This window comes from Schistocerca gregaria, chromosome 7 (genome assembly GCF_023897955.1).
Source record: "Schistocerca gregaria isolate iqSchGreg1 chromosome 7, iqSchGreg1.2, whole genome shotgun sequence".
NCBI lineage: Eukaryota > Metazoa > Arthropoda > Insecta > Orthoptera > Acrididae > Schistocerca > Schistocerca gregaria.
This window is the reverse complement of record NC_064926.1, coordinates 541,563,275-541,589,488: the sequence shown is the minus strand read 5'-3', so window position 1 is coordinate 541,589,488 and position 26,214 is coordinate 541,563,275.

Here is a 26,214-nt window from a genome sequence, read left to right as displayed (position 1 = left end):
ACCCTCTGTACCGTACACCCATAGGTACAGTATACACGGTTTCCTCTTAGAGCGTGGTACTGTTCCTCAAAGGTCATGCCCTAGCCCTATCCTGCCATAGTAACTGGTAATGTTGCTGACTCACCTTGTAGTGGATGTGGGATAGTGCCGTACACGATGGTTCCGGTTCGAATCGAGAGCTTCCTGACATGGTGTTTGCTTACGGAAAGGCAAGTGGTAACGGGCGGTGGGCAGCAAGATTGTACAGCACACCTATCCCCACCGACAACAGCCACAGCATTCAATATTTGCAGTAGTGTTTCAGCGTTTGTCTTAGACTGGGTCGTTTGACGAAGCAGGAAATCATCAAGAACGTACCCGAAATCTTCGGAAACCAGAATTGGAGGAAAATGTGGTTAACACTGTGGAAGGTGACCGCCGTGCCAGCACAGGGTACGCCGGACGACCGTGTGGAACATTCTCCGTGTCAGTTGTTACTATCCTTATCACTTACAGCGTCGCATACAGGGCTTACTATTGACAGACTTTCCACATCACCAGGCAACCACGATTCCGGGATTTGTGTCATCTATTCTGTCCACAGATGAGGCCACCTTAGCGCTGAGTGGTATCTTCGACTTTGATAACAGTCATATGTGGGATAGTATGCAGAACCCCCATGGTATGGTGATAACGAATCATCAGCATCGGTGCAGCCGGAATGTGTGGGCCGGGATAATTGGGGGCCGTATTTTGGGACCTGTCTTCCTTCCACGTCGCCTGACAGGCCGAAACTATAGGCGTTTCTTGCGGTTAACTTTGCTTCCATAATGGAAGAAGTGCCATTGATGATTCGAAGTGTTGTATGGCTGCAACATGATGGTGCTCCAGCCCCCTTCGCAGTTAACGTCTGGACGCATCTCAATCGTATCTTCCCTGGTCGATGGATCGGACGAGGGAGTCCATTTGTGGCTTGTTCGTTCACCGGATCTCTAACCGTGTGGTTTTTTGTTATGGGGCCATCTCAAAAGGATCGTGTATGCAGGCACAGCCCATTCCAGATGTGGAGACACTGGGGTAGCTTATTGATTCTGCCTCTGACGCTTTTCGGATGCAGCCTGACCGATGTGAACGTGTGAGACAGAGCATGCTACAGAGCGTACACGCTTGCGTTGAGGCGCAGGGAAATCATTTTCAGCACACACTGTAACTGTGGCTGCATGGTACAGCGCGTATTACACCGCAGTCTCTGTAACAATATACAACTGAGTAAACGGTCTCTAGCATGGAAACCATGCATCTACAAACATAATTCATTAGACCGTTTTTGTTCCATTTCCTCTCACCGATCGATACCTAGGGTTTGTACACGGTTGGAATTGATCGTCGACTTAGGATGTCCACAAAGCCAGAGGGAGCCATTTGGCTTTTGGACCACGATCTGGGATGTGGCCTAAGCACTAGTTTTGACCGGTTCTTTGACTCCAGCGTCATGAAGTTGATCGAGTTCATGACCGTAGGTAAGGAGACTGGAAGACGACGTGCTCGACAGAAACAGAGCACCGCATCTGGACATGAAGAAATACGTGCCTCACAATTGGTGGCAAACCCAAATCCAAGCTCAAACAAAGTCGCAAAAGAGATACGAAGATCATCAAGTTCCTCGGAGGGGAACTGAAATGGTGTTACGTGGTTCCCCGCAAACATCGAGCATCCAAACAAATACCACGCAAGCCACTGTACAGCGCACGGTGGAGGGTACATAGTACCAGTATCATCAGCATTTACTGAGCCCCCCACATGCCTTCCTTCAATTTGCTACTGCCTTCATATAGACGACTGTGGATTTAGGTCAATGAAGTCTTGTAACTTGTCATATTGTTGAGCAAGCTCGGTGACGGCTGTGCAGATGTCCCACAAATTACTCTCTACATGACTTAAATTCACGCGCTGGTGAGTGAGGATGTCTCAGGCATTAACAGCATTACATATCTTTATTCGACTTGGCGTCTTATAAATGGTCTGTGGTTCCACCAACGTTAAACCGAGCTATTTTTACTTCACAGCGTCGTACGATGTCAGAGATTCTACTCAGCTGTTCTCGAATGTCGGCAATCACTTGTATTAGATTCCTCAAGGAAAGGTGTTATGTTGATATCGGTGAAGATCACAGCACATTATATACCCATTCAAATAGTATTCACGAACTGGATGTGGAACAGTGGTCAGTAAGGCAAGAAAAATGCAACACCTCATCTTGGTATGCTGGCGTGACACGGTGCAACCGATGATGCAGCAACATACAGATGGAGAAACAAGGTGATCGGCGCAGACACGGATCGCAAGGAAAGTGTGAAAATGGCGTCACTTGCGAGCAGGCAGAACGGCCTAGGGAATTCCAGGGTAAAGATCACGTGATTAACTTACAACATGAACACTGCTCACATCACAAAGAAACATTTCTCTGGTGCAGAGTGCGTGTTTTTCATACCCACTTTTCAGCGTGAACTTACCTTTATGTTAAGAACAACGCTCTACGAACTCTCCAACCCAATCACAAATCTAGTTTCATATTTCCGTATTTTATTCATATAGCGACAGAGTGGAGCTGTATCAACGTAGACACATGCATCTACCACTTTCTGTGTCTCATGGACGAACAGAGCGAGATGATTTCCACACAATCAAAATTCTGTCTCCAGAAAGAGCGTAAGTCGTGTTCCAAAATTGCACATCCGATAGACGCTAGCAGTATATTTGTGCACATGAACTCGATGATAGCTCACGCAATAGCTTCGAAAATATCAGAGAATGAATCGGCAGTGTTCATATTCTCTTATTTTTTAAAAATGTAAAGCCGCACGCAACACCTGTCATGACTCATAACGTGGAGATGATTTTTTAAGTAAAATAAATCGTACAGTACTACTCAGATATGTCGAAGACGTACATATAACCACTGTATAGCTAACAGATTTTGAATTCGTCACAACATGTACGAAACTACTTCACAGAAAACATTTGATGTATGGAAGTATGCACTCGCTTTTGTATCGTTACTTGCTGGCTAAGATCGTCGATCAGAGCACTTTATCCAGATCAGATAATTTGCTGGCTCATTTATCAACGTGTGTGCTCTTCAAACTAAAATGGAGATTTCAGTATGGCAGATCCGTACTATGGATTGCAATAGGTTCCCAGCTAGCTGTAGCGGTAATAGTATAGAATCATAACCATAGATCCCCCCCCATGAACCATGGACCTTGCCGTTGTTGGGGAGGCTTGCGTGCCTTAGCGATACAGATGGCCGTACCGTAGGTGCAACCACAACGGAGGGGTATCTGCTGAGAGACCAGACAAACGTGTGGTTCCTGAAGAGGGGCAGCAGCCTTTTCAGTAGTTGCAGGGGCAACAGTCTGGATGATTGATTGATCTGGCCTTGTAACAATAACCAAAACAGCCTTGCTGTGCTGGTACTGCGAATGGCTGAAAGCAAGAGGAAACTACAGCCGTAATTTTTCCCGAGGGCATGCTGCTTTACTATATGATTAAACGATGATGCCATCATCTTGGGTAAAATATTCCGGAGGTAAAATAGTCCCCCATTCGGATCTCCGGGCGAGGACTACTCAAGAGGATGTCGTTATCAGGAGAAAGAAAACTGGCGTTCTACGGGTCGGAGCGTGGAATGTCAGATCCCTTAATCGGGCAGGTAGGTTAGAAAATTTAAAAAGAGAAATGGATAGGTTAAAGTTAGATATAGTGGGAATTAGTGAAGTTCGGTGGCAGGAGGAACAAGACTTCTGGTCAGGTGACTACAGGATTATAAACACAAAATCAAATAGGGGTAATACAGGAGTAGGATTAATAATGAATAGGAAAATAGGAATGCGGGTAAGCTACTACAAACAACACAGTGAACGCATTATTGTGGCCAAGATAGATACGAAGCCCACACCTACTACAGTAGTAGAAGTTTATATGACAACTAGCTCTGCAGATGACAAAGAAATTGAAGAAATGTATGATCAAATAAAAGAAATTATTCAGATAGTGAAGGGTGACGAAAATTTAATAGTCATGGGTGACTGGAATTCGGTAGTAGGAAAAGGGAGAGAAGGAAACGTAGTAGGTGAATATGGAATGGGACAAAGAAATGAAAGAGGAAGCCGCCTGGTAGAATTTTGCACAGAGCACAACTTAATCATAGGTAACACTTGGTTCAAGAATCATAAAAGAAGGCTGTATACATGGAAGAAGCCTGGAGATACTCACAGGTTTCAGATAGATTATATAATGGTACGACAGAGATTCAGGAACCAGGTTTTAAATTGTAAGACATTTCCAAGGGCGAATGTGGACTCTGACCACAATCTGTTGGTTATGACCTGTAGATTAAAACTGAAGAAACTCCAAAGAGGTGGGAATTTAAAGAGATGGGACCTGGATAAACTAAAAGAACCAGAGGTTGTACAGAGTTTCAAGGAGAGCATAAGGGAGCAATTGACAGGAATGGTGGAAAGAAATACAATAGAAGAAGAATGGATAGCTTTGAGGCATGAAGTAGTGAAGGCAGCAGAGGATCAAGTAGGTAAAAAGACGTGGGCTAGTAGATATACTTGGGTAACAGAAGAAATATTGAATTTAATTGATGAAAGGAGAAAATATAAAAATGCAGTAAATGAAGCAGGCAAAAAGGAATACAAACGTCTCAAAAATGAGATCGACAGGAAGTGCAAAATGGCTAAGCAGGGATGGCTAGAGGACAAATGTAAGGATGTAGAGGCTTATCTCACTAGGGATAAGATAGATACTGCCTACAGGAAAATTAAAGAGACCTTTCGAGAAAAGAGGACCACTTGTATGAATATTAAGAGCTCAGATGGAAACCCAGTTCTAACCAAAGAAGGGAAAGCAGAAAGGTGAAAGGAGTATATAGAGCGTCTATACAAGGGCGATGTACTTGAGGACAATATTATGGAAATGGAAGAGGATGTAGATGAAGATAAAATGGGAGATACGATACTGCTTGAAGAGTTTGACAGAGCACTTAAAGACCTGAGTCGAAACAAGGCCCCCGGAGTAGACAACATTCCATTGGAACTACTGACGGCCTTGGAAGAGCCAGTCCTGAAAAAACTCTACCAGCTGGTGAGCAAGATGTATGAGACAGGCGAAATACCCTCAGACTTCAAGAAGAATATAATAATTCCAATCCCAAAGAAAGCAGGTGTTGACAGATGTGAAAATTACCGAACTATCAGTTTAATAAGTCACAGCTGCAAAATACTAACGCGAGTTCTTTACAGACGAATGGAAAAACTAGTAGAAGCCGACCTCGGGGAAGATCAGTTTGGATTCCGTAGAAATGTTGGAACACGTAAGGCAATACTGACCCTACGACTTATCTTAGAAGCTAGATTAAGTAAGGGCAAACCTACGTTTCTAGCATTTGTAGACTTAGAGAAAGCTTTTGACAATGTTGACTGGAATACTCTCTTTCAAATTCTGAAGGTGGCAGGGGTAAAATACAGGGAGCGAAAGGCTATTTACAATTTGTACAGAAATCAAATGGCAGTTATAAGAGTCGAGGGACATGAAAGGGAAGCAGTGGTTGGGAAGGGAGTGAGACAGGGCTGTAGTCTATCCCCGATGTTATTCAATCTGTATATTGAGCAAGCAGTGAAGGAAACAAAAGAAAAATTCGGAGTAGGTATTAAAGTCCATGGAGAAGAAATAAAAACTTTGAGGTTCGCCGATGACATCGTAAATCTGTCAGAGACAGCAAAGGACTTGGAAGAGCAGTTGAACGGAATGGATAGTGTCTTGAAAGGAGGATATAAGATGACCATCAACAGAAGCAAAACGAGGATAACGGAATGTAGTCGAATAAAGTCGGGTGATGCTGAGGGAATTAGATTAGGAAGTGAGACACTTAAAGTAGTAAAGGAGTTTTGCTATTTGGGGAGCAAAATAACTGATGATGGTCGAAGTAGAGAGGATATAAAAGTAGACTGTCAACGGCAAGGAAAGCTTTTCTGAAGAAGAGAAGTTTGTTAACATCGAGTATAGATTTAAGTGTCAGGAAGTCATTTCTGAAAGTATTTGTATGGAGTGTAGCCATGTATTTAAGTGAAACATGGACGATAACTAGTTTGTACAAGAAGAGAATAGAAGCTTTCGAAATGTGGTGCTACAGAAGAATGCTGAAGATTAGATGGGTAGATCACATAACTAATGAGGAGGTACTCAATAGAATTGGGGAGGAGTTTGCCGCACAACTTGACTAGAAGAAGGGATCGGTTGGTATGACATGTTCTGAGGCATCAAGGGATCACCAATTTAGTATTGGAGGGCAGCGTGGAGGGTAAAAATCGTAGAGTGAGACCAAGAGATGACTACACTAAACAGATTCAGAAGTATGTAGGTTGCAGTAGGTACGGGGAGATGAAGAAGCTTGCACAGGATAGAGTAGCATGGAGAGCTGCATCAAACCAGTTTCAGAACTGAAGTCCACAACAACAACAACAACAACAACAACAACAAACTATAGATGCTCAACCAGACTTACCGCAGGTAGCACGCGCTATTTTGATGGGTGGCTGTATTATTCTTTAAATAACACTGATTTCCTCGGCGTGATAGAAACGTTAAACTCAAATCATGCCTGCCATAAACAGAATGCGACATAATGAACAACAGCCTAGCTCTGCATTTTTAAGCGATTTCTCACATAAATTGTAAGTGTTTACGTTATACATAAGACATTCAGATTTTTAACCGCCAGTCACCACCAGCTTACTGGCCATCAAGAATATTGGAGGAATTGCTTCCAGACTTTGAGATTCTGCTATCGACAACTTCTATGCTACCATCATTGTATGAACGTAGTGTCACTCCGCACAACGTTAAATAACGATTTGCTGACATGAAACTGGTGCTGTGAGATTATGGCTGACATACAGAACGAAATTTTCGATTTGCAGCGAGTGTGCGTTGATATGAAACTTCGTGGCAGATTGAAACTGTGTGCCGGACCGAAACTCGAACTCGGGACCTTTGCCATTCGCTGGCAAGTACTCTACCGACAGAGCTACCCAAGCACGACTCCCGACCCGTCCTTACGGCTTAAATTCCTCCACCACCCCGTCTCCTACCTTCTAAACTTCACCGAAGCTCTTCTGCGAACTCAGGACACTAGCACCTCTGCAAGAAAGGATACTGCGGAGACATGACTTAACCACAGCCAGGGGGATGTTTCCAGAAAGAAATATTCACTCTGCAGCAGAGTAGGGGCCGATATGAAACTTCCTGGCGGATTAAAACTATTTGCGGGACCAAGACTTGATCTCGGAACCTTTGCCATTCGCGCAGAAGAACTCTAGCAACTGAGCTACCCAAGCACGACTCACGACCCGTCCTGGAAACACCCCCAAGCTGTTGCTATATCACCGCAGTATTCTTTCTTGCGGGGGTGCTAGTCTTCTAAGTTTCACAGGAGAGCTTCTGTGAAGTTTGGATGGTAGGAGACGGGCTACTGGCGAAAGTGAGGCTATGAGTACGGGTCGTGAGTCGTGCTTGGGCAACTCAGTCAGTAGAGCGCTTACCCGCGAAAGGCAAAGGTCCCAAATTAGAGTCTCGGCAGCACACAATTTAATCTGCCAGGAAGTTTCACGCTTGACATCATTTACATCAGAACTCAGCACAAATAGCCACAAAGTTCATTTCGCCCTCAGAAACGCTGGCAGTATTATTGAATTACTGGACGGTTTGTGTCAGAATTAACCAAAAACAGTGAAAATACGAGGGGTGAAACTTAAATAGTGGCAACTATTTATTCGTAACCGATACAAAACGATGTTGGAACCTGTTACCGTCCTTCAAAGTAGCGACCAGTATTGTGTAGAACCCTTCGCCAGCGGTGTGGAAGGCGTAGTACACCTGTAGCAGAGCCTGTTCTGTTAATGGTGCGAATGGAGCGGTCTACTGCCTGTCCTATCTCTGGAACAGTTCTGAAGTGAATGCCACGAAGTGGTTCCTTCATCTTCGGAACCAAATCAAAGTCACAAGGACTTAAGTCCGACGTGTATGGTGGATGGAACAGTACTTCCCAGTCCCATCTAACGAACATAGCAGCCACAGCTTGCGCTGTATACGCCCGCGCATTGTTGTGCTAAGTGATGGGTGGGTTGCACAGAAAGTGTCGCCGCTTGATGCTCCAAAAACGAACAGTAATACTGTGCATTGACGGTCTGCCTTGGAGGAACGTAATGCGTTAGGGTAACACAGTGACACCGATATGTTAGACAGCTCGCTCACAAGTGACTTTGTTTCCCTCGATTATGCGTACGCCGGTGACGTGAGGTAAGGTAGGCATGTCAACAACGTGTGCTACCAGCGACAATAGTAGATTCCATTGCGTAGTGTCTCCGCAGCAGTGTTGCCACTATTTAAGTTCCAACTTACGTATATGCGTCAACAACTCGAATGTCACGCAGTGCAGTCACATTCAGAAACGCAATGCATACCAGCAACACATTTAGATCACCCTCAAACTCTGACAGTAAATTCCATGGTTCTTAGCAAAGGAAATTATACATGTCTTGAAACTTTTAAAAAACTATAATAATTTAGTACACTCGTTCATGTGTGTAGACTCTTTAATACATTTTCATTTATCGACCATAAAAACCGTTTTTTCGTATGACAGTATTTCCCAAATACTTGTTTCTTATAGACGCGAAATTCATCATGTACTCTTCCCCGTGGGCAGCTATGAAATTGTCTAAGTTGGAACCAACACACAGGCGATGTTGCATTATACTTCTCATAACGTCACTCAATACATGTTTCACTTCATCGGTTACTGGATGTATTTGGTCGGCAACAAAACATCTCGCATCATATAATATGAAAGTCGCGAGCTCTATCTTCTTATCTCGTGTTTTCTACTGAAAATCTCGTGCTTGTACTCTTGTTAACTTTTCTATTACAGAGATCGCCTAAACTTTATTTTTTTTTTTTAAATTGGTCCTGTACGCAACAAATAACTTGGTCTTTCTGCTGCCACTGCTGGATCTGCTGCAGTCCATTATTTTTTTTTAAAATATAAAAAACCTATTTGTCATGCTGAGTGCAATGAATGTTCTGTATGGCGGCTCCTGTTGTTGCTGCGGCTGCTGCTGCTTACTACAACTACATATAACTCAAGAGAAAGAGTTTGGTCAAATCTAAACTCGATAGATGATAACCCAAACAAGTAATTCCTTTTTTCAAAAACTATATTCTGAAAGCGATTCTTTCTCATTCAATTAACAAAACGCTAGAAGTTCTTTGAACAATCACTTCGTATGTAAATCTGCCTCCAGTGGCATCAAAGCAGTATTACAAATTAATCAAACTTTTGAGACAGATTGAAATGCTTCTCAACTAAATACGTAGTGAAACAATTCCCTGACAATCATTGACAAAAATCAATACTTAATCTATTCGCCTAACAATTCCCTTAAGAATTCAACTCCTATCATTATCAAAATTACCGTCTGCTGCTACGCACATACACAAACCCTTTTCTTTAAATTAATAAGCGGGCTGCAGATTATTAAAAATGTCAACTCAGTACGAAATCCTGTGTCTCTGCTGGCGGACACGGCAGTACGGCAGCTCGGCGAGGACCCCTCGCCCAACACACGTGCGCGCCACAGCAGGCGCGCTCCTACTCTGGCCTCCAAAGTGCCGCTAATTAATCCGTGCGCTGCGAAGCGTGACAACAATATCCTAGATTCCAGAGCTTGTGTATGCGCGCTGTAGCCAACTTTTAAATCCTAAGAGAGTATTGCCAACTCTCAAACACCCTGATGCCTGCAACACTTTGTTGTTTTAACAGTAACTCCTCACGCTGTCCAGTAGTTTTAAGTGTTCTGTCGCCAAAAACACTTACTGTTCAGGCACTAACACAGTCGCTGCTGGAGAAAATACTGACGTAGACTGGGTCTGGTCTGAGCTCGTTGGTTAAATGGCTCCCAAACTTATATGTAAGAGTTAAACTTTCCTATGACGTGCCACAGCCTATATCTCAACTACCATCTGCAACTCAATGTCTGATGAAGTACCGACATTGACGCGCAGGGAACCACATTCGGTAGAACAAAACTATCTGGCGAACAACAGCATCTCACTAATAACTCCGTGAGCTGGTGGGCTTATGTATACACGCCGTCCCTCCCCATACCAGCTGCTGCTGTCTACCGAGCACGCCCGCACGCCTACCTAAAGTGCTGGCTTGCGGCATTTTACTGAAATATAGTGACATCGCCCAGGAGAGTTCTCCATGACGATCCTTTATACATGTAAATATACTCTTTTCATGTTATATATATATTATATCATGTTTCATGTTTATATAGCATAAAACTTATTAAAATTTAGTATTACAGTATGAAAAGAAGGTGGCACCTTCGACTTTTGCAGTATTCATTTGATTTGATCACTAGTTCAGCCTCCTAGGTCACTTTGAAGTGATTATGTGGTTCAGCAATAGAAAACTATGCCTTACATATTGAAATGCTGGCGCTTTTAAATTTGTCTTTTCTATTCGTTTTGATTCATAATGCTGTCTTGTTGGTTTCATAGCTGTCAAAATTAAAACTCTGACATTTCACGATGTAAGGCACAATTTTCTATTGCACGACCACAAAATCACTTGAGAATGGCCTGAAAAATTGAAACTAGTCATGAACAAATAAAATTAACATAGCATAAGTATAAGGAACCACCTTCTTTTAATAAATTAATTGCCGTTGCACGCACTGTGAAGAAAAGTGTAATAGGACTAATTTGCAGTCCTTTGTTGCTCGTGTCATTTTGATGTGCGAGTCGTTATTCCACACTATTACGATTCTGTATATGGTCGCCAAGACAGGGTTTACGACTTACACACACAAAAATGGCAATTTAAAATGTCGTCCAGCAGTTACGAGGAACTTCAAAATTCTGATTCAGCATCAACCTGATGTGCAACTGAACACGTGTATTCCTTCTCTTATTTCACTAGATATTCATTGGCGTGAGATAAAAAAATTACTGCATAATATAGTTTCCAAAGTGCACAAAAGAATGTGCTATTGAATGGCTGTTTCTTGTAGTTTTGATCTACCGTTAATTGCTTCTACAAATATATTTACATGTATACACCGCAAGCCATCTTACGGTGTGTGGTAGAGGGTACTTTCTCTACCACTGTCACGTTCCTCTTTCGCTATCCAAACGAAATGCTGTGTGTAAGGAATTTTCCTGTGATTGGTATTTTTACCTAACCCGATAAGGTTTGAGTCGGGTTTTCAACTGTAAATTCGGGACAATCCCGCCTAAATCGGGATAGCTTCAATCCTGTCATGGATGACCACAGAAGTCTAGCGCGTGTATCACCGGAGATTTGGCGGAAGAATTCAATGAAGTGTAATTTATCCACAGAGTAAGCAACATAGAAAAGACTCCCTTGACGATTCTTGAATACAGCGAGTCACTATGAGAACTTCACTCTTTGCGATAAGCGCGGGAGAAGGGGGGTCCTAAGAAAAATCAGAATGTTTCGTCAAGGAATCGTCTGGTAAGCGCTAGAACGACAGCAAGGCGCTGTTCATATTCCAGCTGGAGGCGCTACAAGAGAAACATTGTGCATCACGGTGGGGTTTATTGTGAATATTCAGAGAAACTACCTTGCTGCAAAAGTCAACCAACATATAGCTTCCTCTTATGTACATCTCGTAAGACCCTTAAGGAAATGTGATCTAGCACCCATCCGCCCATCGACCAATTCTTGAAAACTGTTTGACGATCTGGGACCCTTTCCAAGTAAGATTAACGAAAGAGATAGAGGAGTTTGTTACAGGTTTATTGTTCAGCGGGAAAGTTTCATAGAAATGCTCTGTAAACTCCAGTGGAAAAAGGTGTTGGAAATGTTACATGTAGCATGTAGAGACCCATTGTTAAAACTCTTAGAACCTACCTTGCAACAGTTCATGGAAGACGTTACATGTATCTTACGTAATCAACAGGAATAAAGCGAAAATCTCAGAAAACTGGAGAGGGAGGGATTATAGAGGAGCACAAAAAAAAAATGTTTATCCAAATTATCAGTCACCAATAGAGTACGGAAGCATAATCGAGTAGTCGAATAGTGTTCCGTCTCCGGCCATCCTGATTTAGGTTTTCCGTGATTTCCCTAAATCGTTTCAGGCAAATGCCGGGATGGTTCCTTTGAAAGGGCACGGCCGATTTCCTTCTCAATCCTTCCCTAACCCGAGCTTGCGCTCCGTCTCTAATGACCTCGTTGTCGACGGGACGTTAAACACTAACCACCACCATCGAATAGTGTTAAGTTCATTCTTTAACCCAGGAACTTAGGGAAAGTAGTACGTAGAGAAAAATGCTTAGAAACGGAATGATTGTAACGCGGAAATACTCAAAAAGACTGGACGTGAAAAGAAGAGCAATGGAATGAAAGAGGCGAGAGAAAAACTCTAGGGGTGTGGAACTAAACGAATGGCTGTTTCTATTGTGCTACACCAGTTTCCTTTCTTTTTATTTGTGAAGCATCTTCTCTGACGAATTGTGGTCTTATTAGTGCATAATATGTACCGTCTTGGAAATGTGGTTTTCTTACCCAAGATGTCCGACTTTCAACTTTTTACGAACATGTTCTCACTTAGCACCTCATTTTCACAGTTCAGTGTTGAAATACGTTTGTGAAACTCCGAAATCGGATACCTGGGGTACGAAAACCGTCCAGTCGTAATTACATCATGTATAGGACGTCACCAATGCACTATGCATGAATAAGACTACAGTCAGCCACTGAAACTGCTTCACCAATAAAAAGAAGCAAACGCGTATGGCTACATCATGTATAGGACGTCACCAATGCACTATGCATGAATCAGACTACAGTCAGCCACTGAAACTGCTTCACCAATAAAAAGAAGCAAACGCGTATGGCTACGTCATGTATAGGACGTCACCAATGCACTATGCATGAATAAGACTACAGTCAGCCACTGAAACTGCTTCACCAATAAAAAGAAGCAAACGCGTATGGCACAGTACAAAAGGCATTCATTTAGTTCCACTAGTTGAATCATATACCAAGAATAAAGAAGGAAGGACAAAAAGCATAATAAGTAAGAAGAGACTGGCGGACATGTTGCAATGAAATTGCGTGGAACAACAAGCAACCGCAGGAAACGTTGCAAGGAAGGCGTCTAGAGGAAGAAGGAGGGTTCAAATTATGGATAATACACTACTAGCCAACACCAAGAAGAAATGCAAATGATAAACGGGTATTCATTGGACAAATATATTATACTGGAACAGACAGGTGATTATATTTTCAAGTAATTTGGGTGCATAGATCCTGAGAAATCAGTACGCAGAACAACCACCTCGGGCCGTAATAACCGCCTTGATACGCCTGGGCATTGAGTGAAACAGTGGATGGCGTGTAGAGGTACAGCTGCCCATGCAGCTTCAACACGGTACCACACTACATCAATAGTAGTGACTGGCGTATTGTGACGAGCCAGTCGCTCGGTCACCACTGACCAGGAGTTTTCAATTGGTGAGAGATCTGGAGAATGTGCTGGCCACGTCAGCAGTCAAACATTTTCTGTATCAGGAGAGGCCCGTATAGGACCTGGAAAATGCGGTCGTGCATTATCCTGCCGAAATCTAGGGTTTTGCAGGCATCGAATGAAGCGTAGAGCCACGGGTCGTAACAAATCTGAAATGTAATGTCCACTGCTCAAAGTGCCGTCAATGAGAACAAGAGGTGACCGAGACGTGTAACTAATAGCACCCCATACCAACACGCCGAGTGATACGCCAGTATGGCGATGACGAATACACGCTTCCTATGTGCGTTCACCGCGAGGTTGCCAAACACGGATGCGAGCATCAGAATGCTGTAAACAGAGCCTGGATTCATCGGAAAAATGACGTTTTGTAATTCGTGAACCCAGGTTCGTCGTTGAGTACACCATTGCAGGCGCTCCTGTCTGTGAGGCAGCGTCAAGGGTAACGGCAGCCACGGTCTCCGAGCTGATAGTCCATGCGGCTGCAAACGTCGTCGAACTGTTCGTGCAGATGGTTGTTCTCTTGCAAACGCACCCATCTGTTGACTCAGGGATCGAGATGTGTCTTCACAATCCGTTACAGCCATGCGGGAAAGATGCCTGTCACCTCGACTGCTAGTGATACGAGGCCGTTCGGATACAGCACGGCGTTCCGTATTACCCTCCTGAACCCACCGATTCTGTATTCTGCTAACACTCATTGGATCTCGACCAACGCGAGCAGCAATGTCGCCATACGATAAGCCGCAATCGCGATAGGCTGCAATGCGACCTTTATCAAAGTCGGAAACGTGACGGTACGCATTTCTCCTCCTTACACGAGGCATCACAACAACGTATCACCTGGCAACGCCGGTCAACTGTTGTTTGTGTATGAGTTATCGGTTGGAAACTTTCCTCATGTCAGCACGTTGTAGGTGTCGCCACCTGCTCCAACCTTGTGTGAATGCTCTAAAAAGCTGATCATTTGCATATCACAGTATCTTCTTCCTGTCGGTTAAATTTCGCGTCTTCGTGGTGTAGCAAATTTTAATGGCGGCTAGAAGCGTATTTCCACAGTCAGTGTCACGCGAATAGTGAGGCGGTGCAAAGAGCTACGCCACTGGTCAGCCCATGACATCTCTGACGAATGTTTTGTGGTCAGTAACATTTCTGAAATGGACTACCGTGCCAGAGTTTCGACCTGAACCCAAAGGACCTCCTGTGGAATGAGTTGCAACATCGCTTTCGCTCCAGACCCCTGCCTCCGACACTAGTGTCTTCTCTGGTTTCAGAGAAGATAGAGGAGGAATAGGATGCCATTCCTCCACATACATCCGCACATGTTATTGAGTTCAGTCCATTATAAAGACGAAAGGTGAGAAAACCCCTTATAAATGTTCACTAACAGGTATTCGAATTCTTTCGATCTATCAAACCAATCAAAAGTTTCCTAGATCCAAAATCGAGTATTTATGTTTTAAATTCTTGCATCAGCCTGTCCAGCGAACTGAGTATACTTGCTTCACACTGACTTAATTCTGCTGGCACCTAAAGTTCGAGCCAAAAGCTGTCAGTCACGTTCCCACTGTAAGTGGTGTGTGTGCAGGAAGCCGCCACAGCACTCTCTCGGTTCGGTTCGTAGCGATCAAAAATCGCATTATTGTCACCATCTCCTACTTATATTTAGTGAAAAAACAATTCATCCATGCTACAGATTTCTATAGCGTTTCCAAGCAAGTCAAATATTGGTTCTTCATTTTTATTAACCCCAGAGTTTCTTCTTGACTAAAGCGGTATTTTCGCATCCGTAAAAGTTTCCTACTTGAGACGCAACAGGCGCAATGTTTTGCGCAGCGAATGTTGGCAACGCAGTGCGAGTCCACAATGGCAGTAGTGTGGAGTCTTCTCTACATTCTACAGCTGCTACTGGGGCATTCCTGGAAGAAGCAGTAAAGTTCGCTGAGGCTAACGAACGACAACTGCTTCGGAGCCTCCTTTACACGGAGACACTGCGTTGCGAAAATGAAACGCAGTTTACACAGGGACACCAGGTTGCCTTATTAGTTTCATGCAAGCAGAATTGCGAGACGAGGAGTTCTGTAAATGGCTGACCACACGGCTTTAGTGTAGGCGAGGCCAGGGCAATACCAATGTAGCAGACACTAGCACTGTATCCAGCGGGAGATAGTGACGATATAATCGACTAAAATCAAATTCACACAAGAAACCTTCCTTCCGGGAAAGATCTGAGTTTACTCATGAAGAAGAACAAGAATTAGTCAACCATCTCAAACACTGGCACAATTATTCTACGGCATTTTCCTGGTTGAGTTGCAGCGAATTGCCTATGACCTTGCTGAAAAATAGGACTAACCACAATTGCAATACAATTATCAAAATGGTTGCAGCAGATAGGTTTTCTGGTTTTAAAAAGAGAAATCCTGAAACAAACTTAAGAGAACAATCAGTAACAAGTATTAACCGTGTTCTGGGTTTCAACAAAGCTGAAGTTTTTTTTTCTCCCAACTGAACACCATTTTAAAAAATGTATAGTGTACGTATTTGGATAGATGTTGAGATAACACCATCTGTTTCTTTTTTAGCACAGGAATTTTATTCCGTATTTCATTCTGACAATGTTACTGTGTAAGGTTATGACATATCTCAGGTTGTTGCTGTTGTTGTTGTTGTTGTGGTCCTCAGTCCAAAAACTAGTTTGTTACTCTATCCTGTGCAAGACTCTTCATCTCCGAGTAACTGCTGCAACATGCATCCCTCTGGATCTGCTTGGTGTATTCATCTCTTGGTCTCCTTCTATTATTTCCACCCCCCACGCTTCCTTCCAGTACTGAATTAGTCATCCCTTGATGCCTCAGACATGCCCTACCAACCGATCCCTTCTCTTATTCAGGTTGTATCACAAATTTCTCTTCTCCGCAATTCTGCTCAGTATTTCCACGTTAGTCACGAGATCTAACCATCTAATCTTCACCATTCTTATGTAGCACCACACTGCAAAAGCTTCTATGCTCTTCTTATCTAAACTGTTCATTGTCCATGTTTCATTTCCATACATGGCTGCACTCCATACAAATACTTTCAGAAAAGTCTTCCTGGCACTTAAATCTATACTCTGAGTTAACAAATTCTTCAAAATCGCTTTTCTTGCCATTACCCGTATACATTTTTATCCTGTCTACTTCGACCATCATCTGTTATTTTGCTCCTCAGATAGCAAAACTCATCTACTACTTTAAGTCTCTCATTTCCTAATCTAATTTCTCAGCATCACCTAATTCAATTCGACTACATTTCATTATCCTCGTTTTGGTTTTGTTGATGTTAACCTTGTATCCTCCTTTCAAGACACTGTCCATTCCATTCAGATGCTCTTCCAAGTCCCTTGCTGTTTCTGACAGACTTACGTCATCGTTGCACCTCTAGTTTTTATTTCTTCTTCCTGGAAGTTAATTCCTACTGCAAATTGTTCTTATGTTTGTTTTACTCCTTGCACAATATACAAATTGAATAACATCCGGGATAGGCAACAATTCTGTGTTACTCCCTTCTCGACCACTGCTTCCTCCTCCTGCCCCTCAATCCTTATAACTGCCATCTGGTTCTGTACAAGCTGGAAATTCGCTACCTGTATTTTACCCCTGCCTCCTTTAGAATTTGAAAGAGAGTATTCCAGTCAACATTGTAAAAAACTTTCTCTAAGTTACAAATGCTATAAACGTAGGTTTGCCTTTCTGTAACCTATCTTCCATGAGAAGTCTTATGGTCAGTATTGCCTCGCGTGTTCCTAAATTTCTTCGGAATCCAAACTGATCTACCCCGAGGTCGGCTTCTACCAGCTTTCCCAATCTTCTATAAAGCATTGTTTTAGTAATATGCAACTGTAACTTATTAAACTGATATTTCTGTAATTTTCACACCTGTCAGCACCTGTTTTCTTTGGAATTGGGATTATTATATTCTTCTTGAAGTTGAGTGTGTTTCACCTGTCTCATACATCTTGATCACCAGATGGAAGAGTTTTGTCATGGCTGACTCTCCCAAGGCTGTCACTAGCTCTAACGAACTGTCTCTACTCCCGGGCCCTTGTTTCGATTTAAGTCTTTCAATGCTTCGCCAGATTCTTCATGCAGTATCGTATCTCCCTTTCTCAGGTACTAGGGACAATACCAAAAGTTTGCAGACTTGACAAAATATTTGTGGAGAGCCGGTACAGCTATACGTCTAATACTCCTGGATCTCATAGGGTGCCACGAGTTTTTACATGGAGTTTTAACATTTAGCGAGATTCAAAGCGCCGTTTGGCATCTATGAAATTAAAGTTTTGGCAGCTAAATTAGTAGTGGCAGATATAACGCTAGTTCTGAGATAACGTATAAAATCAGAACAACAGGGAGGGATTCGTGAGTGAATAAAGAGAAGTCGTCAGGTCGAGCTCGAGAGACATTGTTGAAAGAAACGTTGTTCAAGATCCAGGAAATATCTAAGAACGACGTAAAAACGATTCAGATATTTCCAGAACAGAGTTGAGTATGTAATACGGAAATAATATATTGTAATGCGCAGAGCATTATTGCCCGAAATGAAACTGCAGGTCAAATTACGCTATTGGCAACTGGAAATTCTTATTTCTCTCAGTATTATCAAAGCCTCCTTAGGAAACCCACAGTTGCTAAATTTGTTCCACATCTTTGTGATCCTATTTATATCTCACTTGCGGAATACATGGAGAGAATGCATCGCGCTTCTTAGGTTTTTTTGATTATACGTCACCTTAATACAATGGAGAACAATGAAACATTTGTATAGATGTAACGCCAAGAGCATACAGTTCTTACAAAATAGCATTGTACAATGCCTGTGTGTATTGTCTATTGCGTATTGAACCGGCGACCTAGAAACGAAGGAGAGGCTTCTTCTCGCCGTAGCCCTCAGTGGTTCACAACCCCACAACAGGCCACGCCTGTGTAATCACACGTGACTGGCCCGTCTACAACTTTTTCAGCGCGAAAGCGTTCCAAACCGAAAGGTCTTTTTTCACTTTTCTAAAGTGAAAGCTTTGCACTTCATATTTAAAATTCAAATTTCATGAAATTAGCTGTCTCTTCAGGCTGGCATAATTTTTCTCTAAGAGCAACTACAGTCTTTTTTTTTTTTTTTTTTTTTTTACGATTTCGCTTCTCATCACATTTCAGTCATGTCGAACTTGAACTGCTGGTGGACTGTACTTGATCTTGCCTGCCGTGCTAAACACAGGAGGTTATGGTGAAAATTCAGTGGCCTCTGATCACTACAGGTTTGTTTCTTGACGTGTATGATTCTCTCCTGCATCCTGAAAGTTGTTGCAGATTCAGCTGAATGTACCTAATGAAAGTTCATTATTGCTGTTGTGAACCACAGAACAACAGTCGTTGGATAAATAACCCATTTTTAATTACTGTTACCTCAGACTGAAATTGAATGAAAGAGCGCAATTTCAGAAGCTAGTGAAACTTTCCATACTCCATGGGAAACATATTGTGATAAAGTGTCCAGCAAGTAGTGTTCCAGAATTCCAAAGCTACAAGGGCGCATTTAACGATATCCTCCCTCCTGTATTGGACAGTAACTAGTGCTTCACATAAGCTGACATGGACGAAAAGAATGGCCTCCCGTGGTGGTATTTTTGCGAGCCGACAGCTACAGGAGTCCAGAACAGTTGACCAGCGAGGATACGCAGAACTCCTTGGTTGTGGGGCCTTTCCCTCCTTCTCAGATGGTGGAGCCTTTCTCAGAGCACCATCTGCTGACTCATAGAGAAACGGTATTCCACCACAGACTGTCAACTCCACATCATGTTGTGGAAACCGCAATCCTTCTGTTTTTTAAATTTCGTTCTTGTGAGAAGCCTATACAATTTTACCCACATACAGCTGACAAAGTTGTTAGATCTATCACAGTTATTAGATCAGGGACACAACGACAATAGAGATCATCAGCCGCAAAGATAGAAAAGTGTAGCTATGAGAGCTGACAATAGTAGAACAAACTAAATTCTGCCCCACTCTCCGCTGTTGCCAGATTTATTCAAGATGGTGGATCCAAGATGGCGGCAATAGATACGGCTGCATCACAATGATGTCATGGATGGAAGTTCAAATTTTGGGGGAAGATAGGTCAACTGGAGTACCTCCATTAACCTAACCCCCTCCCCTCCCCCTCTCCTCCCACCCCCATAAAATGGCGGTAAGCTCAAATTCCAGCTGGACAATGCAACACACCACAGCTACATTCGCTAACCTAAGAAAATGGCGGGAAAATAGGTCACTTGGTCTACCTCCACTAACCTAAGTCATCTGACCACCACCTCTCCCTAGGAATTGGCGGGAAGAGGGCCCAGCCTGTGCTGTATAGGATGGACATAAGTCTTTATTTTGCAGGCAGTCTTTATTTAAACAATTTGAGGCAGAAGTTCCATCCAGGGTGTTCACCATGAGGTCTGGAGTCCAACTGACCTAGTAAACAGTACTGCCACGAGAGAGTTCAGTCATCCCTCCTGTGATGTAATCCAAGATGGCAGTCTGGAGGGGAAAAATGGCGGGAACCAATAGGAAACCTTAATCCAGTCACGTGTTAGACTTATGCCAGTAGGATGGCGGTATCTGGTAATGTCATTGGAGGGGATATAGGGCAGGCTCAGCAGCTTTGGGACCCCAGTCTTGTTCAGTCAGCCAGCAGCAGCAGTAGCAGAAGAAGAAGAAGAAGAAGAAGAAGAAGAAGAGCCATGAAGCGACAACAGCAGTCGGAATTCGACACAGTCCTCCAGAACAGGAAGAAAAAGAAAGTATCCCATGTCACATCTTTCTCTGTGGTTAGCATTATTATTGTTATTATTGGTTGTTTTCATGTCATGGTCTACATGTAGTGCTTCCTCGTCCTTGTTCAGCAGTAGCCCTTGACGCGTCCAAGCGCGCAGGGTCGAGTTCCAACATGCCGATCTCTGCCGCGTCCGGACCTGTAGCAATCTCGGCTGCCATCTTGTCGACAACCGCACCGACCTCTGAACCTGCTGTAGCAGCAACCTCCAGCGTGTCTGAACCAGTGGCGACCACGTGGGATCCTGTAGCTCGCATAGCCTCATCTCCCACTCATCGATTTGTGTGAAGAGGACACGCGATCTGCTCCCAACACAATCGAATGCTGCTGGTGGTCCTAAACAACAGCAAGATGGAGGACAGTACTGGTCACCAACATACGACCCACCCCAGCAGAACATCCTTGTGCTAGTGCAGGCACAGAGTGGAGACGCTGTGGATAAGAAGGCATCGAGTGTATCCATGCTTTTCAGTTCTACATACAATTTAACTCTTAGTGAAATGAAACGTGTGAACGTTGGTATAGAAGCACATCATGTCTGGGGCTTGCATGCGAGAATAGAAATTGAAAATTCATCGCAGGGTGTTAAAACGCCAATTTCCGAGTTCGACTGGAACGTAATATGTCTTGCAGAGCGCTACATCAATCAGCAGATGACTACAGGGTATTATCCCACTCGTCTCCCCAGACTTTCGCCTTACTCGTGTGGCACTTTCTATTACAACAGTTTATGATGACTGTGCACTATGTGTGAAATCGGGCGGTGTTTATCTAAGGCACGCCTCAGTTATGAACTGACCACGCAAAACAATTCTGATCGTCTCTATTTTCTACATTCATCCATGCCTTCTCGTTAGCTATGTCTTTAGGGAATTTGATATAGCTTGAACCTCCATTTACCGGATCGCACACATGTGTATGGATGTCCAGGTGTAGTATTCAGCTGAGTGCAATACCTGACCCTGTGACCTCCATCTCAGAAAATCGGGCCAGTTTAGCACTCAAGGTGGATTTACGAAATCACTCAGCGATTGACGCGCTGCGCCTTATCATGTCATTCCCCCCCCCCTCCCCCAAAGATAATGAAGAGCTGTCTGTCTCTTCAACACCAGAGTTATCTTTGGGAAGAAGGGGGGGGGGGGATAATTCGATGCAACGCACTGCACTGCATTTAATGGTGGGATACTGCAGATCATTGAATACCTTGAGGTGCTCCACTTCGACGACAGGAAGGCACGCCCTTAGAAAACCAACAGGGTCGCGGTACCTTCCTGCCGAGTTCTCGATCCCCATAAAGAAGATTCGCTCCTCAAAAGCGTCTGCAACCATTGAGTATTCTAACTGCGGTATGGTATCGCTGGCCTGATGTCCTTCACTAAAAGGCGGGAGAGAGAACTGCCACTAGCCACAGGATCATCTAAATTAGTATTAGTACTATTTTGACTCCACCCCGTTGATGACGGTGTTGGGGAGTGGCATCTCGTTATGCAGAGAGGCACACATGCCATGCATGCACTTACGCGCTGGAGGAGGATGTTGCAGTGCTCCTGGTCAGAGAGATTAGAACAGCCAGGCTGCGGCGATGGCTCCCGATGCTGTTGTGGACCCAACCCGGCAACTTGAGGGGTGGTTGTTCGTCGCTGGGCCCACGTGCGCAAGAGCGTCAGTGCCATGGCTGCGGCGGCCGCGGTGGCTTCCCACGTAGCGAGTAGCGGCGCCCTAATTGGCGATGCCTGCCTTACTACATCTACATCTATATTTATACTCCGCAAGCCACCCAACGGTGTGTGGCGGAGGGCACTTTACCTGCCACTGTCATTACCTCCCTTTCCTGTTCCAGTCGCGTATGGTTCGCGGGAAGAACGACTGCCGGAAAGCCTCTGAGCGCTCTCGAAATTCTCTAATTTTACATTCGTGATCTCTTCGGGAGGTATAAGTATGGGGAAGCAATATATTCGATACCTCATCCAGAAACGCACCCTCTCGAAACATGGACAGTAAGCTACTCTTGCAGAGTCTGCCACTTGAGTTTGCTAAACATCCCCGTAACGCTATAACGCTTACCAAATAACCCGACCTGGTACGGATCCCACACTGATGAGCAATACTCACGTACAGGTCGAACGAGTGCCCTGTAAGCCACCTCCTTTGTTGATGGACTACATTTTCTAAGGACTCTCCCAATGAATCCCAACCTGGGACCTGCCTTACCAACAATTAAGTTTATATGATCATTCCACTTCAAATCGTTCCGTACGCATACTCCCACACATTTTACAGAAGTAACTGCTACCAGTGTTTGTTCCGCTATCATATAATCTTGCAATAAAGGATCCTTCTTTCTATGTATTCGCAATACATTACATTTGTCTATGTTAAGGGTCAGTTGCTACTCCCTGCACCAAGTGCCTATCCGCAGCAGATCTTCGTGCGCTTCGCTACAGTTTTCTAATGCTGCAACTTCTCTGCATACTACAGCATCATCCGCGAAAAGCCGCATGGAACTTCCGACACTATCTACTAGGTCATTTATATGTATTGTGAAAAGCAATGGTCCCACAACATTCCCCTGTGGCATGCCAGAGGTTACTTTAACGTACGTAGACGTCTCTGCAATGAGAACAACATGCTGTGTTCTTTTTTCTAGAAACTCTTCAATCCAGCCACACAGCTGGTGTGATATTCCGTAGGCTCTTACTTTGTTTATCAGGCGACAATGTGGATCCATATCGAACGCCTTCCGGAAGTCAAGGAAAATGGCGACCACGTGGAACCCTGTATCTAATAATTTCTGGGTCTCATGAACAAATAAAGCCAGTTGGGTCTCACATGATCGCTGTTTCCGGAATCCATATTGATTCCTACAAAGTAGATTCTGGGTTTCTAGAAATGACATGATACGCGAGCAAAAAAAAAGTTAAAAAATTCTACAACAGATCGATGCCAGACATATAGGCCTATAGTTTTGCGCATCTGCTCGACGACCCTTCTTGAAAACTGGAACTACCTGTGCTCTTTTCCAATCATTTTGAACCTTCCGTTCCTCTAGAGACTTGCGGTACAAGTTGCGGGGCAAGTTCTTTCGCTTACTCTGTGTAGAATCCAATTGTTATCCCGTCAGGTCCAGTGGACTTTCCTCTGTTGAGTGATTTCAGTTGCTTTTCTATTCCTTGGACATTTATTTCGACGTCAGCCATTTTTTCGTTTGTGCGAGAATGTAGAGAAGGAACTGCAGTGCGTTGTTCCTCTGTGAAACAGCTTTGGAAAAAGGTGTTTAGTATTTCAGCTTTATGCGTGTCATCCTCTGTTTCAATGCCATCATCATCCCGGAGTGTCTGGATATGCTGTTTCGATCTACTTACTGACTTAACGTAAGACCAGAACTTCCTAGGGTTTTCTGTCAAGTCGATACATAGAATTTTACTTTCAAATTCACTGAACGCTTCACGCATAGCCCTCCTTACGCTAACTTTGACATCGTTTAGCTTCTGTTTGTCTGAGAGGATTTGGCTGCGTTAAATTTGCATTGAAGCTCTCTTTGCTTTCGCAGTAGTTTCCTAACGTTGTTGTTGAACCACGGTGGGTTTTTCCTGTCCCTCACAGGTTAACTCTGCACGTACCTGTCTAATACAGATTTTACGATTGCTTTGAACTTTTTCCATAAACGCTCAACATTGTGAGTGTCGGAACAGAAATTTTCGTTTTTCTCTGTTAGGTAGTCTGAAATCTGCCTCCTATTACTCTTGCTAAACAGATAAACCTTGCTCCCTTTTTTTATATTCCTATTCACTTCCATATTCAGGGGTGATGCAACGGCCTTATGATCACTGATTCCCTGTTCTGCGCTTACGGAGTCGAAAAGTTGGGGTCTGTTTGTTATCAGTAGGTCCAAGATGGTATCTCCACGATCCGGTTCTCTGTTTGCTTTCGCAGTAGTTTCCTAACGTTGTTGTTGAACCACGGTGGGTTTTTCCTGTCCCTCACAGTTTTACTCTGCACGTACCTGTCTAATACAGACGATTTAGCCGCCACCGGTATGCCTGCCACACCATGTTGAGGTTGCTGAGATGCGACCGCTGCAGAAGAAGAGATAAAATAAATAATAGTTAAGTACATTGCTTACCACTGCTGGCGTGGTGGAAGAAAGAATTGTGATGATCACACGGTTATAAGCAAAGTGAGTAATTCCTTTTTTTTGCTCTGGCTCCAGAGAATTAACACTTCATCGGGCGACTCCACTGCACCCTCAAAAAAGTCATAATCATCATCATCATCTAATAGCGCCTTTGTCTGTTCTCATCAGAATCTGGTAATTGGTCTGTCTCGTCTACAACAAAAACAAACAAGACATATAAACCGATTTGTTACAGAGATAACTTCCTACACTACTACCACTACTAGTAGAGGCACGTATAAATGTAATCATTTTTTTTAAACTTACGAGTACGCTGCTTGGGCATCTCATTATTGGCTAGAGGCTGTTAATGCATCTGCTGAACAGCCTCCAGCTGCCTGTCCAACAAATCGAACTCCTCTAAAGCTGTTCCTGTAACAGGACGATACAAAATTTTATTTACTTCGAATATCGAGCCACACATGTGCATTTTTTCTATACTAACATGAGTGGTGTTGTTGATTATGTACAGCTGGAGGCTTCGAATATCGAGCCACACATGTGCATTTTTTCTATACTAACATGAGTGGTGTTGTTGATTATGTACTGCTGGAGGCTGTTCAGTGTAGCACTGCTGCTGCTGCTGCAGTAGATAGTTGTTCTCAGCCGCCAGCTCTTCCTCCAGCTCAGTTTGAATTTGCTTCAAGTGAGCTAGAGGAATTAAAAAAAAAGTATAAAATTTTGAATCGCTACTATACAAGAACAAATTACAATGAAAATTATACTCACAAGGCAATTCTGGCTTTGAACCCAACATAGGAGTTGGACTTAAAGAGTCTGTCATGGTCCATTCCCCTCCTGTTTCTCCTGCCACTCCAGGACAAAATCGTGGATTTGTACTATAACAAGAACACGGAATTAATAATGCGAAATTAACATACACAAGAAAATTTACACTCAAAACAGAAAATATTTACTCACTTGTTATTCCTGTCTCCAGAAGTCTAAGCCTCTTACCACTACACTCTGAAGAGTTGCTGCAGCTACCTCTCTTCATCTTGCAGAGAGAAAAGAACAAGTACACACACACACACACACACACACACACACACACACACACACACAGCGAATGGACTGCACAACAAGGAGGACACCAACTGACTGAGGACAATAGAGGTTGGTTGTGGGTTTATACATAGTCCGAGGCGACCAATCAGAGAGCTCCATTTGAATGTTCAGCCAATGGGGAGCTTTTATGGAACGTCACTATTTGTGGAAGGGCTTGATGCGACCATCGTCTCTCTCTGTCTCTCTCTCTCTCTCTCTCTCTCTCTCTCTCTCTCCAAGTAACAAGAACGCAGCGGCCGAGCGGTTCTAGGCTCTTCAGCTTGACACCACGCGACCGCTATGGTCGCAGGTTCGAATCCTGCCTCAAGCATGGATGTGTTTCATGTCCTTAGGTTAGTTAGGTTTACGTAGTTCTAAGTTCTAGGGGACTGATGACCTCAGGTGTTAAGTCCCATAGTGCTCAGAGCCATTTGAAACATTTTTTTAATGATTAAGGGTGTTTTCATAAGCGTTCACATACATAATGAAGGCTTTTAGCGGTGACATGTTTGCTGTTTCTGAGACATATGT